Genomic DNA, 15364 nt, shown 5'->3' on the forward strand with positions numbered 1-15364 from the left:
ATGGCCGATGATTTAATCAGCTGCGCCCACGCAACGAAGCCTCTATAAAAACCCAAAAGGAGGGGTTCAGAGAGCTTTCACACTGGGGAACTGGGGTACTTCCACGTGCCACCATGTTGGGCCCTAAACTTCACAAGGACAGAAGCTCCTTTGTCAGGGACCTCGCCCCAGGTATCTCTTCATCTAGCTGTTTGATTCAAATCCTTTAATCATGTCCTTTGCAATGAGCCTAAGGGTAATCTAATAAGTAAACTGGTTCCTGAGTTCTGTGAGCCACTCTAGCAAACTAATCAACTCAGGGAGAGGGTCATGGGAGCCTCTGATTTATAGGCAGTTGGTCGGAAGTACATGTAGCAGCCTGGACTTGTGACTGGTGATCGAAGCGCGTGGCAGTCCGTCAGACTGAGCCCTTAACCTGTGGGATGTGATGCTGTCTCCAGGTGGGTGGTCGGTGTTGAATTGTAGGACATCCAGATGGTGTCAGAGCATCACTTATTGGTGTGGGAACCCCCCTGCCCCCCCCCCACACACACATGCATTGGAATTGAGCCAAACTGAAATACCCGCCAAAAGAGTATCTTATAAAACTTTTTGATATTTGCTAATTCTGACAGGTAAAATGTGATATCTCAATGTCGTTCTTATTATGAGTGAGACTAAATTTGTTTCATATGTTTAAGAACAACTCGTATTTGCTTTTCTGATCATATCTTGACCATTTTCTATCAAGTTCATGGTCTTTTTCTTATTGACTTCTAGGAGTTCTTTATTTATTAAGGAGACTATCCCTTTGTTTGTAAATTGAATTTGACCAGTACAGGGACCAACACAAGTTAGCAAGGAGTCCAGGGCAGCTTGCCCCGTGTGCTGGAATGAGGCCTTTGTCGTGCTGGTGGCCAAGGATGGGCAGGAGTTGAGGATGAAGATATGTCTTAACGAGAAACTCTCTTGCACGCAGGCCGGTTTGGCTCTAATATGACATGCTGTCCTTGAAATCACTGACCGGCTGAGTTGCAAGTCTTCTTCTCTAATAGTCTTGTTTTTCTCAAGGTGTTTTTACAATCAAAGTCATGTTGCTATGTATTCGAAGTGATCAATCTTTTCTTCTCTATGGCTTCTGGAGTTTGAGTCGTACTTGAAAAGCCTCCCCTGAGTCTATTTATAGAGAATGAGAAAAGTTTGAAAGAGTCACAGGATGGGGGATGGAAACCAACTTCTCTGGCACAAAAGCATTTTCAAGGGGTACCAAGGGCCTGGCGTGGTGCCTCAAACCAGGAGGGAGCCAGGCCAGTCAGGGTCTCCAGGTTCAGGAATGAGCAGAGCTGGCGAGGCTGAGAATTGAGGGCGCAACCAGAGAAGGGTGCTGGCCGCCAGTAACTGAAGTGATTGGCCAAGGGGCCTACGGCAGGTAGGAAAGAAGGTGAATCATGGCAGAGCAGCAGGAAGGGCTGGAGGCCTCAATGTGGCCCACCAGCAGACAGGGTAGGAGTCGAAGAAGGTGGCCGGAAGGAAAGGGTGCAGGTACGTGATTCCAGAAAGAGGTTCCAGGAAGTGGCCAAGACCAGAGGGTGAGCCCAGGAGAGGCGGCTGAGAGAGAGGAATGGGGAGGTCAGGGAACCACGGAGGGGAAATGTGCAGGGGCCATGGTGTCTTCAGGGGTGATGACACGTGTCGAAGCCCCAAAGAAGCCCAAAGCCAGGGGTCAAGCTTGCCCACACCGTCTCTTAACTGGGCACATCTCAACCCCCACGGTGCTCTGAGCCGAGCCACCGCTGATTCTGATGAATCGCTATCCTAACTTAGGTGCCTGTTAATTCACTGTCCACTGACGTGGGGGAGCGTGGATTAAACGAGACCGAGAGGGCCGAGAGACCCTGTCGGTTCATCTGAGGCCAACCCCATGGATTTCCCGACCTCAGCCTGATGCCCCAGTATCACAGCGCTAACAGCCCCCGAGCAGAGACAGGCCTGGTTCCCTAGTTCTTAGCTTACACCCTGAGCAGCCTCAGGGTGGATCGGGCACGAGCTTGGGTCCAGGTGTCATTCTGGCAGCATGTCAGCTCACCTTGTTGAGTCCAGTGTCAGGCAGCAGCAAGTCTGCCAGGTAAAGGGTGTGTGAATATTAAATACGCCGAAGTTGCTGGGAATAATGGCTGTTTCCCACAGCTTTCCTGCAACATCTGACATTTATTCCTGCCACACACACACAAAAAGAGCTGTTAAAATTGTATGAAGAGCTAGAATGAACACTGTAGTGCTGGATTAGAGTAGGAGGTATCAGTATGAAATTGTGTTTAATACACACACATACATATACAGAGAGACAGAGAAATAACTATAGATCTACTTATATACATGCATTACTATACACGAATATATTCCCTAGCTTATTCTCTGAGAAGCACTATAAGCAATGACACCCCAGGGGGAGCAAGCACACCTGGCACCCAGATCTTAGTGTCTAGAGGCCACTTTCCAATAAAAAGAACCACACTCCTTGGAGAAGTGGCTGATTCTAGGGGAGGGGCAGGAAAAATACAAGATTGGCCTGGAGCATTTTGAAGTACCAGAAAGAGAGTATTAAACAAAACAAAACAAAACAAAACAAAACCAACAACTCATTAATGGAGACATGTCAAAGGACCAAGGAACCAACCGAAATAACTCCCAATGGCCAAGGCTGGAACAATGTGAGAAACAAAATTAATAAAATAGCATATAACCCCAAGTATACATGTCCATGAGTCCATATCAATATGAATAAATTATTTAATCAGCAAATAGTTGGTGGAAGTGAATGGACAAATCCCTGATGAGACGAACCCCAAATAATTTTTGGAGGAACTCCTCACTTCTTAAGTGTAGGCTGGAGTGTCTGAAGGAGGGGAGGGTGGCCACTCTGCTGGCCGCAGGCAGCTGAGGCCCTGAAGCCGTCGAGTCTGGAGAAGGGAACTGTGACAAGCGAATGGCTTCAAATATCTAAGTGACTGAAAAACGGCTTTGTGCGGTGGAACCAGAACCTCTGGGTAGAAGTTAGAGAGAGAGACGGACTTTAGGTTTAAGAAAAGCTTCCTGATCGTTTGTCTGGCTCAGGCAGTGCAGGTGAACAAGCAGAAGCCGGAAGGCCGCCTGTCGGGGATTTACTGTCAGGAGCCCAGTGGCCCACGAAGGGTAGACCGGGTGGCCTTTCAGGCCCCACTCAGCCCTTGGATCTGGGGTGGAGAAATAACCTTTGCCGCTTACTGCAACTACTCTGGCCCCAGGAATGCAGTGGTGTCGGGCAGGCTCTTAGCTGTCGTTGGCTGGTGATGATGCCCTAGCACCAGTAGCAACCAGCCACCTGCCAGTTTGGCCACGAAGGTGCTAAATGTCCAGGCTCTGAGCCCCTGGCCTTCTGGAAAGTGCTCCAGCATATTTATAAAACGATAGCTCTGCAGTAAGCCTTTCCAGGCTACAGCTGCCAGGAAGGGGTAGTGGGTGCTTTGAAACCCATCATGAGCCAGACAGGAAATTCCTCAAGACATAGGTCAACGTGAAGTGACATAAGATCTCAACTGCTCCTGCACCTGTCGTGCCTCCGCCTTCTCTCCCAGGACCCAGAGGCCCAGGGCTCCATCTAAGTACCTCCTGCTGGTGCTCTGCCTTCTGCTGCCCCCTCCCCTCCGGCTCACCGCCTCCGCCTGGCAATGCCCTGCTCTGCTCGTCTCCCCCTCACCAGACACAGCTGGTGCCGCTGTTCACACCTTCTCTCTCTGCCTCATCTCCCCCAAATATGCTTTATCACCCTTTCTAAAGGAGGATTTCCTTCCTTATTTTAAAAGTGCTTATTAGACAAACTGTGGTACATCCATACAATGAGATATTATTATTCAACAGCAAAAGGGGTACCGAGTCATGAAAAGACAACAGAGGAAACTTAAATGCATGTTACTAAGTGAAAAGCCAGTCTGGAAGGCGACATGTGGCCCGATTCCAACTACATGACATTCTGGAAAAGTCAAAACTATGCAGACAGTAAAAAGATAAAGTTGGGGGAACCCAGGATTTTTAGGGCCGTGGAACTATTCTGTAATGGTGGATATGTGTCATTAGACGTTTGTCCAAACCCACACAACGTACAGCACCAAGAGCGAATCCCAGTATAAACTATGAACTTTATTTAATAATAATGTATCCATATTGGCTTCTCAATTTTAACAAATGTGCCACACTAAATAAGATGTTAGCAGTAGGGGGAATTAGGGAGGGGGAGAAAGGGGATATGGTGATTGTACTTTTCCCTGAAATTGTCTTGTGAACCTAAAACTGTTGTTTTCAAATTTTATTTAGAAATAATTTTAGACTTATAGGGAGTTGCAGAAGTAGCACAGAGAGTACTACTTCCTCAGCACCCCCCCTACTTCCCCCAGGGGTAACATTTTTACAACCTAGTACAATGTCAAAACCAGGAAACTGACATGGGCACAATTGTCCATTCAGTCTTGTATTGGGCTTTGTTTATGTAACAATGTATCATGAACATCTTTCTGTATCAGTGGTCGTACTTCCATAGGGTTGTGGGGTTTTGATGGCCATGTAATAATTCACCGTGTGAATTGCTATAGTATATTCAACAGTCCCTAGTATGTTAGTTTATTTCCAACTTTTTGCTGTTACCAAGTGCGTTAATTTTAATAACAGTTAACATCCGAGTATATTTACTCTGCGTGCATCCCTGATAGAAGCCCTTTGCCTATATTGATTCATTTAATCCTCCAGCCACCCCCTGAGGCAGGCACTGATTTATGCTTCCAGATGATGACCCTGGAGCACCGAGAAATGAAATACTTCCTCCAGGTCGGCCCCAGGGCTGGGGTTCTGGACCACAGAGCCCTCTGCCCTGAGAAGCACCCTCCAGTGCTTCCTTAGGATAAATTCCCATCAGCAGATGTGCGGTTGAAGGGGACGCACCTTATATCTGCTGCCAACAGCACAATGAGCAGCTCAGCCTGAGCCCCCGGCATTTATTCTACAGGCGGAAGGCAGCTTTTGCTTGCTATGAACATGAGTCTCTCTGCTTTAGGACTTTTTTTTCCTGGCCATGGGCGTGCACTTGACCAGCACACAGGCAAACTGGAATTCCCAGCTGGTTGATGCCCCTGGAGGCGGCCCCCATCTAATGGTGGGTGGGGAGCGGCTTCCTTGCCGCTTCATTGGCTAACACGGAGCCACGTTTTATTCTGTATCTCAGAGTTCCCAGGTGGCGTTGAGCTCCGGTTGCCCCCAATGGAAAGTGGCTTCATAACGCACACCTCTCTCCCCGGTCTCGCTTCCACACCCCCTCCTGGTGTCGCCTTGCACTGAATCCTTGTCGCAAGGCCGGTCTGTCTCGAGGGGAACCCAAACCGAACGACAGAGGGGAATTATTGGCACATGAGACCGGAAGGTCCAGAGGCGGAGCAGGCTTCGAGGGGGCCGTGATCCAGTGGTCCCACGAGACCATCGAGTCCTTTTCTTCTCTCCACTCGCCTCCCTCAGCACAGCCGCATCCTTGGCACCATCCTTCCTGGTGGCCAAATAGCTGTGGCACTTCCAGGCTTCCCAGTGCACTCTGGTTTTTCTTGCTTTGTTTTGTTTTTCCAGAAAAGCAGGGAAGACAGCAGTCTGGGTGCTCTTGCCAAAGAAGAAGCAAAGCTCCCTGAGTCTCTTTGGTCTGAATAGGGTAAAGTGGACCAACCTAAACCAGTCTTTTGGCCAGGGAAAGGAGACTGGTTACCTGGCCCATCACTGGGGAAGGGGGCGGGGTTATCCTCCTTGGATTAAGATGCTCACTCCTGGTTTCTTCACGGTACAGGGCAGCGATGTCAGGGCTATTAGGAATCAGAACACAAACTACAGGCCTTTGACAGGTTTTTGACACGCACTGGCAAAGCGCCCTCCAGAAAGTGCCTGTTTTCTTGCATACTCTCCTACTCTGGGTTTTATTATTATTTTAAATCTTTGCCTATTTCCTATATAAGAAATGGTACTGTTCTATTTTGGACATCGTATCTATTGGGTATTGATATTGTTTCTCTTTTGTAAATTTCTTACTTGTGCCCAGAGACAAATTTTCTACCAAAATAAACATCTTTTAATTTAATTTTTGAAGAGCTCTTTAGAGATTAAAGATACTAATAATGTCATATCTGCTGCCAATATTTTTTCCAGGTTGTCATTTGCTTTTGAATTTTATTTATAGCATTTAAAATTTTTGCCTGATTAAGTTTATCAGTGTTTTGTCAAATATCTCTTTATGATATTTGCTTTCGCTTAGTTCTCCTACTCTAAAGTTATGTAAACTTTAACCTATAATGTATTTCCTTCCAGTAAATCTGGTGCCTTTTGTTCGTTTTTGCATTTAAATCCCTAATAAATCTGGAATAAATTCGGCTTAAGATAGTAGGTAAGCATCTAATCCTGTCTTCATTCTATGTTAGTCAGGTTTTCAAAAATAATATTCCTTAAACATTCTTCTCCCTCAAGAACTTGAAATGCTTTCCTTCCCACATATCAAATGATCATATATTCATGGGCCCACGTGTAGATTTTCTTTTCACTTCTATGGATCTGAATGGCTATTTCTATGCCTATAATCTATAGCTTTAAATAACCACAGTTCAGTATATGTGCTGCCAAAGCGAGCACAATAACCACAATTTAAAAGTCTTCAGTCATGACTCTTCTTTTTCAAAAATTTCTTAGCTATTCTCATAAATGCGTTAGAATCAATTTTAATGTAGTGATTAAACTGAATACGAAATTAAAATCTGAATATTTTTATAACAGCGTATGTTATTTTTAGGGCCAATCCTCTCTAAGCATGTCTCTCTGCCAAGTTTTGTTGTTTACTTTTATTTTTCTTTATTTTAAAATCTAGGTCCTATATATTTTTGTTAAATTCATTCCAAGATACTTTATATTTCTTGTTGTTATTGGGAATAGACATTATTCTCATTATATTTTTAACTGAAATTGTGGTAGAGAGAATAGATATTGTTTCTGTATATTTCCCTATAATTACCTTTTACTGAAAACCAGCTTATTAGTTCTAATGGTTTTTGGTTTTATTGGATGTGTGTGTGTGTGTGTGTGTGTGTGTGTAGGTGTGTAGGGAGTTTTCCAAGTAGATAACCAGTATCATTACACTTTATTATTTCTTGTGTCCTTATGTTGACCAGAATGTGCAGAGGAAAATGTCAGATGATCGCTCCGATATTGAGCTTCCTTCCCTGCTCTGATTTCATGGGAGTGCTTCTAGAATCTCCTACAAGTCATCTGGAGATAAATCCTCTTTCTATCCAGTCAAGGAATATTGCTAATTTCCTAAGCATTTCTATGAGGAGTGATTTGACTTTCCTTAACTACTGCTTAATAGGTATCAAATGACCTTTTCTTTTACTACATTAATGTGACAAATTTCCTGAATCGGTTATCTAATTTGGAGCCACCTTTGCATTCCTAGAGGAAACCTACTTGGTTATGAGGTTTCATCATTTAAGTATGATGCAGGAGTTGACTGAGTAACATCTAAACCCTTTCAGCCCCCTGGCGGGATGTGCTGCCAGGATGTCTCCTCGTCCTCTGCACGTATCCGTCTCCCTTCACTGGTGTCTCTCTTCCCAGCTAAAAACGACTTCCCATGACCTCACCCTTCCTCTTTCTCTTCTTCCCTTCGCAGCCTCTGAAATGAACGCACTGGGCTTCCGCACCCCTCTCTCCTGGACCCCCATAATCCACCCCCCACACCCTCCGCTCTCTCCCTGGCTTTGGGCTTCCTGGGAGGACCTCTGGCCCCCATCCCCTTCTCCGTGTCCTCCCACAGCCATGAATCAGATCCTCCCCTTTCTGTTCCTCTTCCTCAGAGCTTCTCCCGCCACCAGCAGGGCCTCAGACCGGTGTCATCTGGGATGCCCAGCTCTTGTTTTCTCTCCCCACCTGCCCACTGGACACGGGATTTCGCCGTTACTCCAGATTCCACAGGTCTGACAGAGTCACCCTCCTCCCTTCCAGCTTCCCAGGGCTCTAAAAGACAGAGAAACGCCCCTCACCCCATGCGACTCAGAAACCTCGCATCCCTTTTGGACGCGCTCCTGACCTCTGCCCTTTCCCCTTGACGCCCACACTAACGCCAATAAGTAGCCGGGCCTTTAACACGTAGTATCCTTCTATCCTTCTGAGCCCTTACAGCCAGAGAATTGTCATCCCATTTTACAGATAAGAAAGCTGAGGCTGCAGGAAAGGAAGCGACTTAACAGACCCGGCATCCGGCAATCGCAGAGCCTAGGCGGAGGAGGGATGCACCAGGCACAGGGTCCGCAGCAGACCCCTCCCTCCGGGGTCTGTCCCAGCTCCCCAGATGTCTCACTGTCCCAATTTGTCTCTTGCTCCATTATCTTCCTTAGTTGGTGGTGGAGTCAGACACCCACCGCTAAGCCACAGCCTCCTAATACTGGCGGGGTGTTAAAGAATCAGGGACCAAGTAGTCAAGACACTGTGGTCCCCTAAGTCTTCCGCCCTGAACATAGGGATGTGACCTTTCTGTCCGTGACTCCCCAGTATCTAGAAAGACATTTTCAACACGGAAGTTGAGTACCTGGGAACAGCGGCGCAGGGCGGGTGCGGCGGGCACAGGCTTTGGGGTCAGGCCAGCTTTGCAGGTTGCCAGCTGTGTGACCTCAGGCAAGTCACCAGACCGCTCTGAGCCTCGGGTCCTCATCTGGGAAAGTAATGATTCCCTAGCCCGTGAGGCTCCCTTAGTATCAAGTGAACTAAGGTCCCGAAGAGCACGGCGCAGTGCCTGGCACGTGGTGGGGGTCGATGAACAGCGGCGATTACTAATAAATATTGGTACAAGTATTTATTAGTACCAATGGGGCGATTTTTGCGTGAGTCTCGGAGTCTCCGCAGAATGTAACGTGCCCGGCAGCGCCATCTGGTGGTCGCTCTGCTTTGCCGCATCCCGGCCCAGTCCAGGCGAGGGGACAGAACCAGGAGAGTTAAGGACCAAGGAGACCCCAGGCACCCTTGACCTAGTGGCGCCAGACTCTGAGGATTGTTGCGAGGGGATTGGCAGGGATTGGGCTATATGAGTGTCACCTGGAGGTTCCAGCCTCTGGTTTCCTCTTCCCACCCTCTTGCTAGACAGGAGATTCCCCTGTCACCCCAAATTCAACAGGCCTGAAACGGAGCTCATGGTCTTCTGGTTTGCCCTGTACCTCTCCCTCATCTTCCCCTGCTTTTTAACAGAAGAAATTAACTGCACAATAATGTCTTTCACTTTTAAGTGATGCTTCGGGTGGCAAACTTCCAAAACAGACCTTCACATCTATTTTAAACTTCAGTATATGATACAGCGGCATGTCAGGTCATTGAAGAAGTGTTCAGTTAAGGGTCTGGAATAATTCATTTAATTAACTTTTTAAAAATAAAAAATAATCTCATCAGCTTCTCTTTTCTCTTTATTAAATATTAATTATTGGCATCCTTCTTTTTCCAAAAAGCCACGAGGCAGGTTGTGGGCCTGGGGTTGGCTTTTGAATGGGGGGAGGTGCCCCAAGTGTGGGTGAGGGCCCATGTGTGCAGGGGTGGCAGCCTGGAGGGGCTGGGTGAGTGGTAATAAAGGGGACAATGGGACAGGAAGCAAAATGTAGAGGCCAGTAGGGGTCAGATTTCTCACGGTTGGAAAAGGTGGCATGACCTAGAGAGGGGAGAGGCCAGAGTCACCTGTGGTGTTGGGCTGGAACTGGAGGTATCGGTCTGAAATCACGATTTTCACATATAAATAAGTAAGTATAGCTGTAAATCTGAATGTGTGTCCACGTGCATAATACACAAATTTCCTAGCGATGTCCACCAAAAAGGCCTAGGGACACAACACAGCTGTGACGATGCCCAGGCCCACCCTGCAGGTCTTGGTTACCAAACTCCGCCCTCCACTAGAAGGAACCAGGGCTCCGTGGATGAATGGAGAGAAGGGAAAGTCCAGGGTAAACTCGGGACATTCCTAGTGCCGGAGAATTAGGAAGCGCCCTAAGAACGTCGGGACATTGAGAAAATAGAAAAACTAATTTAAAGGGGCTATGGGTGGCCAAGCCTGGGACAGTCTGACCATCAGAATAACTAGTGATAGTAACAGATTATAATCCATCAAATAAAATCAGAATCCAGGAGTTCGTCCTGACTTGCGGAATGAATGATGATATGAGGATGAAAGCTCTTCCCCACAGAGGAATGCCCGCTGTGGGAGAGGCAACAGAACATCGCTGTATGGCAGCCACCGTAGTCAGCATTCATCCCAGCAAGAAACATCGAGGCTTACTAAACCGAGGGAGTATAAAGGGGCGAGGAACGGGACTTCGCAAGGTCTCGAAGTGTCTCCCTACCAAACACTTATTTAATACAAAGGGAAGAAAAGAAACTTTACGGTGGAAAAGTTTCTGGCACATACCATTTTTGTCAAGATGACTGTTATCACCGCCAGTCACGGGATAGAGAAATATCAGGTGCCACCTACCAAGTTGCAAGGGAGAGAACACGGCACCTATGTTACCTAGGTCTGATCATGAGGAAACGCTGGACAAATGCAAACTCAGGAACATTCTACAAAATGACTGGCCTGGATTCCGAAAGCATTAAAGTCCTGAAATTCAAAGGAAGACTGAGGGGCTGACGCAGACGGAAGGTGACCAGAGACACAAGACAACGGGTATCGTGTGTGATCCCGAATTGGAACCTTGGCTCTAAACGATGTCACTGGGTCTCACAGCTGGTGAAACTTGGATAGTGTGCAGCTGGAGTATGTACAAGAATTCTCCGTACCATTCTTGCAATTTTTCTGTAACTTTAAAGCTGTTTTACGTTAAAGTGTTAAAAACAATTACAAGACTGAGCTGCCTGCTCCAGTCAAGAATAGAATCTTCTACTTCCTGTCCTGAGAGCGTCAGGCGGCCCTCCCATACCCTCCTGCCAGAAACGACTAGACAACTGGTCAAAATGCCCGACTGGCTCTGGGAACTGGCAGCGCAGGAGAAAAGCGAAGAAAATGCAGTGAGTCTTACCCTCTCCCAGGCTCTCCGCCCGAGGTAAAATCCAAAGAAGGGAACCCAAGCAGAGCCCAGCAAGGTCACAGAGAGCCAAGTCTGGGGCGGCCAGGACAGCTGGAACAGACAAGACAGAGGAAGCAGGAGGAGGGAGAAGCAGGTAAAGAGCCCCGGAAATCTGCACAGGGTCCCTTGGGTCCCTGGCTGAATACCAATTTGTGTGTGTCGGGGGGTGTGTGTGGGTGGGGGGTGAAACCCCATGGAGCCAGACAAAATCATCCTCCAGAGCAGGGATGATTACTGCAGAGCTGTAGCTGAGCAATTTCCAAAACTCATAAGAACTAGGAATTGCTTGAGTTCCCGCCAGCCAAAATAAAGAGACTTCACTAAAGGCAAAGGGTGCTCAGTAGGGAGCCCAGAGGGCCACACCTCGAAAGTGGGATAAATTAGTCATAGAGGAAAAGCTACTCCAGACCAATCTTGAAAGAGCTTAAAATAAGTATTAAAAAGATGAAAGTGATGTACAAGTAAATTAACTGCCTGCCATAAAATCTTCAACACTCTTTAAAGGGGCATAACAAAATCCAGCACCTAAAAACAAACTTCGTGATGTCTGGCAAACAGTAAAAAATTGACAAAGGAATAAGAAGTAAAAGGTGACTTTTAGCCCTGAGAAAAATTAGAAAATGTAAACTGACGCAGAAATGACAAAGATGATAGAATCTTTCACATTTCTATTTAAAAATGACCTCCAGTCTAGGGCCATGCCACCCTTAACAAGCTGGATTCGTCTGATCTCAGAAGCTAAGCAGGGTCGGGCCTGGTTAGTACTTGGATGGGAGATCACCTAAGAAGACCAGGTACTGTAGGCGTAAAAAAATAAAAAATAAGGGATTATAAGCTGACAAGGTCCTTGCAATCTCTGAGGTCAACCAAGGGTTGCTTTGCCTAAAAAAAAATTGTAAGATATTTCAAATGTACATAGTGGTGACTTGATATATATATCAAATGTGTATATATACACGTACGCATTGTGAACGGATTCCCCTTAATCTAGTCAACTAACACATCCATCACCTCAATTATTATTGTTATTATTAATATTATTATTGTTCGATGAGAACATTGAAGTTCTACTCTCTTAGCAGATTTCAATTATTTAACCATCCAACTTGGTTCTAGTTCAGTGTAGGGGCGCGGCAATTTCTCACTTCCGCCACTAGGTGGCACTTCCAGTTTTAAATTCCCTGCCTGGCGGGAGGTTTAAAATCCTCTTCAATTTAAATCTGTAACTCAGGTTTGTCTTTACAAGAGAGAGAACTGGTAACTAAAAAAAGCTGGTTAAGACCCCGCAGCCTCCTACAACCGGATGGGGTGCTGGAAGAGGCCGCCTTCGGACCCGCCTGGAAGGCTGGCGAGAGGCGGGCCCACGCTCTACCTGCTCCGCTCCTGACGCACCTGCCGTCTCTGCCGCCCGCGCGCGCGGGAGACGCGACAGGGCCGGAGAGGCCCCGAGCAAGTTCTGCGTCCGCACCGACCCTCATCTCTAGAGTTAGGGTGCACAGGACTCGCTTCAGTGGCATGCCCCAACCTGGGGACAGCCCCGAACCTCTCGTTTCTAAAATAGATTCCCAGGCTCCGCCTCCAGAGGTTCTGATTTCGTCCCGGGTGAGGTTACTTCCCAGGTGACTGGCGAGGTTGAAGAAGACAAACCTAGCCTGCAGGATTTTTGGAAAATTAGGTGAGGCCATGTACATAAAGCTCCTAGTACGTGTGCGGCACATAGTTAGTGTTGCTAATGGGAGTTTTTTTATTTTTACTGTTAGCAGTTAGCAGCCCAAGTGCCTAGAACAGCACTTATACAGAGACGCTCAGTGAGTGCTGTTGACTTTCTGGGAGCAAATAGGAAGAGAACATAAGCGTGCCGGATCTCTCAATTTTCCAGGAGGCAGCCACAGAAACTTTTATTGTCGAAATTGTTAATTAATAAAATATAGGTTCAGATATATATATATTTTTTAATTGAAAGTACCCACCAATACAGTAACATCACAGTTACTTGAGAAAGAGGACAAACACTTGACTTGTACAGCAAAAGGGAGGCAAGGAAAAACCAGAGAATTGCGGGCTAATTTCAAACATGTCCATTATCTCAATGTGTTTGAATACGTTCAACTGTTCTTTACAAGACAAACATTTTTTTTTTTTTTAAAGCGTGGGAAGCATAAGCTCTTAAAATGAAAATGCAGGTAAACATGTCGTAGGTAAACATTCTGATCAGGGAAGGCAAGGTGAGGAGAAATATAAGACTTCTCTTCAATTATTCATTAAGGCCTTCCCTCCTTCATCATTATCCGTGACGCCTGAGTGCACCAGCACTGTCTGGGGACCAGGGATCAGCGGTGAATGGACCAAGAGGTCAGGGAAAAGGGAGCCTTCGCCAACACCTGGGGAACTCGGTCTGTCCTGGACTCCCTTTATATGATGTGCTCTTTGTGGGAAGGCCAGGGACTGGGCTCTTGACCAGCTGGCCGGTCTTGATGGGTGGCCTGCCCAGGTGATGCTGGTGAGATTTGCAGTGAAACTGATGTTGCATGGCTCCCCCTAGAGGCAGGGGTGCGATCTTGTTGGCTGCCATCTGGGCACCACGGACCCCCAAGGCAAGCGAGGACAGACTCCAATGGGATGGAGAAAGCGTTGCGTCTTTGTCTTCACTTACCCCGCTGTAGTCTAGCATTTCCTCCCAGCGCAGACCCCAGCAACCTAGCGAGATTTTATATCACATCTGACTCGCAGAATCTTGAAATGCTGCGTACGTCATTCTATTTTCAAACTACTGACTCGAGGCCTACCGTTAGTGCATTAACCAAGAGCGCCACATAGCGTGCATTTGCAAAACTAGTTTGATCATCATAATTCAATATAATTGGTTTTCTTTGTACTCCTTTGTGTTTTGTTATTTTTCTCATTTAAAAACCTTCTAGAAGAGTCTGTAGGTGAAGAGGCCAGCAGGGTCCAGGGCAAGAGGAAGGTCAGTGCTCCTGAATTCTGTCTTCTTTTGTTGTTCTCATGTCCCTGTGAATCCAGGGTCTGGCCAAAAAGCCCCAGTCAGATCCAGAGGGCAGAGGCTCCAGACCCAGCTGTCGAGGGGAGGAAACTAGTGACCACTTGCTCCAGCAGGACCCTCACTCCTGCCCATTGAGTCTCCAGAGGCCCCTGGGCCACACAAGCGTCCCGGGTAGGGGAAGCCATCCAGAAAATAAGGCAGCCCTGGTGAGTCAGTCCAGAGCCCTAAAGCCTGGTGAATTCTCCAGCTCTGTGCCCTGGTCCACAGTGGCATCTTGGTAGGGAGGGAGCTAGTCATCCCACATCACACCTCATACCTTTGTGATAAGACCTTCTATGGCGAGAGGGCTCTGGTCACCTGGGGAATGAGGAAATTATTGACAAAGCCCAGCCCCAGAAGTGGGCATCATATGGCCATCAGTTGAAACAGTGGCAAAAAATTCAGGGTGATGGGGGGTGGGGGTAGTGGCATTCGGGGCTACTCGCCAGCCCGATAGAGCCACTTCTGCATCTGAATCGCCCTTCTTCAGATAGAGCATTTTGCCCTCCCAGACCTCAGAGACCCAGGAACTGAATCTGAAGCCCCTGAGGCAGGAACTAGCCCAGAGAAATGCTGCCAAAGGGAAAACTTTGCCCATGTCCAGGGAAAGGGGCAGGCAGGAGGCCCACACCCCAGGGGTCCCCACCAACCGGCCAGGAGACTCAGGGCACCATCTGCCATGTGGGTCCCCACAGCCTCCGGCAGGAGGCAGCCTTCTGAGCTCTCCTGGGGCCTCCTCAGGCCAGCACCAGGTGTCCCAAAGAGCAATCTACCAGCAGGGGTCAGTGTCCAGCTTAAAACTAGCCTGGCCCTTTACCTGCCCGACTCAAAATGCAGAAACCTTCACAACAGACGTGAGTTATGATGTCAGCGTCTGTCACAGCTTTGCTTTATCTTAATTTCTGAGTGATGCCCAAACCAGCTGGGCTTGAAGCAGCACCCCTGCACTGAATTTCTCCCCTTTTTGGACATAAAAACAAGCATGAGCTTCAAAAGACGCCAACAAGAAAATTAAAACTCAAGCCACAGACTGGAAGAAAATATTTACAATACATCTGTCGGGCAAAGGACTCGATCCAGAATATATAAAGAACTTTTACAACTCAATAAGACAACCCAAAAGAAACGAGTGAAGGTTTGAACAAACACTTCACCAAAGAAGATACATGGATGGCCAATAAAGATAAGAAAAACTGGC

General features: G+C 47.3%; 1 pseudogene; it reads left to right on the forward strand.

The window, feature by feature from the left end:
- Positions 1–11814: 11814 nt before the first annotated feature.
- Positions 11815–11932, forward strand: LOC111731940 (annotated as a pseudogene).
- Positions 11933–15364: the final 3432 nt, after the last annotated feature.

Source organism: Pteropus vampyrus, unplaced genomic scaffold, assembly GCF_000151845.1.
Source record: "Pteropus vampyrus isolate Shadow unplaced genomic scaffold, Pvam_2.0 Scaffold411, whole genome shotgun sequence".
NCBI classification, from domain to species: Eukaryota; Metazoa; Chordata; class Mammalia; order Chiroptera; family Pteropodidae; genus Pteropus; species Pteropus vampyrus.